Below are 2,752 nucleotides of genomic sequence, written 5' to 3' on the forward strand. Positions count from 1 at the left end.
TTGGTGGGTAGCCATTTGCTACTTTGTTGACTTTGCAACATTGTTGATGTTTGGTGGATAGCCATTTGCTACACTGTTGACCTTGCAACATTGTTGAAGTTTTTAGAGGAGCGATTTGCAACACTGTTGACATTGCAACATTGTTGAAGTTTTGAGAGTGATTTGCAACATTGTTGACATTGCCGAAATGCCAAATCAGCCAGAATTCCGAAATGTACCGAAAATTAGCCCCTTGAATTAGGCGACCTGTATCGACAGACATGTCGGACCGGTTGCCTGTCCGTAGGCGCAAACGCGTGCCACCTCTTCGCATAACACGTTCCCCCGATACCAGACTAAAAATCTGTTAATTGAATATCGATACTTAACTTGTATTAGCAGAACGTGTTGACCGAGAAGTTGTCACAATTTTTATTTAAAAATGTCCATGTACGCAGAGCCATCCCCGTTTAGCGAGTTTTGACTTATAAAGTACGTACGCCTTGATTCCATTTATAAACGGCACCAACGCAAATGTACACGCGCGAGAAGATGAAGTGGACGACGAACGCGGACCCTCGGTTAATGATCAGACTGTCTCAGTCGTTTCGCGATCCCCGCGACGAACATAATAACAACGCGCCAACAGCAAAATCACCGTGAACTCTCTGAAATCGAAGCCAATTTTTCCACAAACCGATTCCTTTGAAAAATTAACAATCCGTTACAAACCAGGGTCATAAAAGATAATTCGAAGCATCCCGAAATACGTATCACAGCCGCAACACCGTGAACGGTGTTTCAAACGCTGCAATAGATAATCGATAATCTTAACGAGTCGCTGATAACCCGTTCGAGCGGTTGACGCGACTGTAAACTAATTAAAAACAGAAATATACCTGTTCGATTACGATGAATAAAAGCGACAGAATCGATATACGGTAAATTCAACGGCGTGCGGTGATAAAGTGACGATTGCGCGATCCGATATCGTAGTAATAATTCGAACGGGATCGAGATCAATGTTTTTCTGTTAAACGTTGAAATCGAGGTGCTCGATCCGAGATCGATAGAGATCTGTGATAAATGGAGAGCAGGTGCTCGTGAACGGTGTACGTTAGTTTGAAAGACGTTCGCGGATGTTGAACTCATCCGTTTCTTTTGTTTCTTTATTTGGAGAAGGGAGAAGTGCGAACGCGAATACGCGATTCTTTTCTGCTGGAGAGAATCGCTCGATGCGTTTAATGAACGTGATAACAAGCACGGCGTGTTATTTTCACGTAAGTACGGATTTATTTCGGGGCCTCGCGGCCTTTGGTTTCTCGTGTGTAACAGTGTCAAGTGGTATTACGGGTGTCGGGGAAGGTGTAGCTGAAGCTTTATGCTGTTGCCAAGTGGGGTTTTGCGTTCGTTAATCGGGAAACGGGCTCTGTGGCGTTCGCTTCATTTTCTATGTATAGAGAACGCGAAACGAACAATCGAGAACCCTTTGAAGGCTTTTCTATACGAATTCGCATGGTGATTTTAATCAAATGAACACGAATTCATTGAATATATTTACGATGAAATTGATTGAATATGACGAAATGATTTTGTACAAGTGAATATATTAAGTATAATAAATTGTATGTAAATACTTGGAATATATACAAATGTATAAATTGACGAATACGACGAATTCAATTTATATAAATGAATAAATGCTAAAATAAATATAATATAGTTATATGAAATATAATCATTTCGTAGAAATGAATATATTAAGTATGATAAATTGAATGTATACAAGTGAATTAGTTAAGTATGATACATTGAATTTCTATAAATGAATTAAATTTAATGTAAATACACTGATGATATATACAAATGTATAAATGAATAGATTGTTGCAATCCTTCCACGTGTCGCGACGTAAGATCTACCTGTTGTAACGGACAGATCGAATCGTCGAGCAAAAATTGAATTATCCTCGCGATGCCACGAACGATCAGAATTAGAACAGATTCCTCGGTGTTGGGAACAGTCGAATGGGAATTTAATCAATCCAAGCGAATACCAGGCTCGTATCGCGTGCCGCGGAACAGCTAATCATCGGCGCAACCTCGAAGTAATGCACACACGATGGTTTTCGAGTTGGAATTACCGCGATGCCTACGGTCTTCGGTTACACGCGACACGACGGCTTTCGAGGGCAAAACCAAGGAGTAGCTCGTTGCCAGAAACCCGCAGACCACTTCGATACGCTGTTTCCGTTCTAGTCGCCACTCTGCTAACTTCGATTTTTACTCCAACCGTAACTACGTTTATCAGAACGAACTCTACTCGTCTTAACACTTTAAGGGGAGATTTGGTCCTTTTTTCGATTTATTTTAAACAGAAATATTTCAGACACGCCATTTGTTTTTGACAAATATTTTATGTATGGGGCATTCCAAGACAATTTTGGCCACTTTCAGACCCGACTATATTTTCATTTGTCTGAAATTTTTGTATACAGGCTGTCCCAAAAATTTTGGAAGTCGTTGAAAAGAGTGGTTCGGGAGGTGATTTGAAACAACTTTTTCCTTGGCGAAAATGGTGTCCGAGGCTTTGTTGAGGAGATAGTAACGGAAAACACTGACCAATCAGAGCGCGCGTATACCGTTGGAGCGGCCGCAGTAGCGTACGCTACGCGCTAGGTGACCGCGCTCTAATTGGTCGGCCGCCTAGGACGTAGTTTACTCTACCGCTACCGCTCCATCGGCATACTCGCGCTCGGATTGGTCGGCCGCCT

At 41.8% G+C, this 2,752-nt stretch overlaps 2 protein-coding genes across 3 annotated transcripts in view; one reads left to right on the forward strand and one right to left on the reverse strand.

The window, feature by feature from the left end:
* The window catches only part of LOC128888739 (tudor and KH domain-containing protein homolog), a 13,170-nt gene that overhangs the window by 4,324 nt on the left and 6,094 nt on the right, over positions 1–2,752 (reverse strand). The window lies entirely within an intron of this gene.
* LOC128888769 (speckle-type POZ protein-like) overlaps positions 541–2,752 on the forward strand; it is a 6,493-nt gene continuing 4,281 nt past the window's right edge. The window contains exon 1 of the mRNA XM_054145892.1: positions 541–1,259. The gene's annotated coding sequence lies outside the window, so the exon portion shown is untranslated. The remainder of the gene's footprint in view (positions 1,260–2,752) is intronic.

Source organism: Hylaeus anthracinus, unplaced genomic scaffold (genome assembly GCF_026225885.1).
Source record: "Hylaeus anthracinus isolate JK02 unplaced genomic scaffold, UHH_iyHylAnth1.0_haploid 11994, whole genome shotgun sequence".
NCBI lineage: Eukaryota > Metazoa > Arthropoda > Insecta > Hymenoptera > Colletidae > Hylaeus > Hylaeus anthracinus.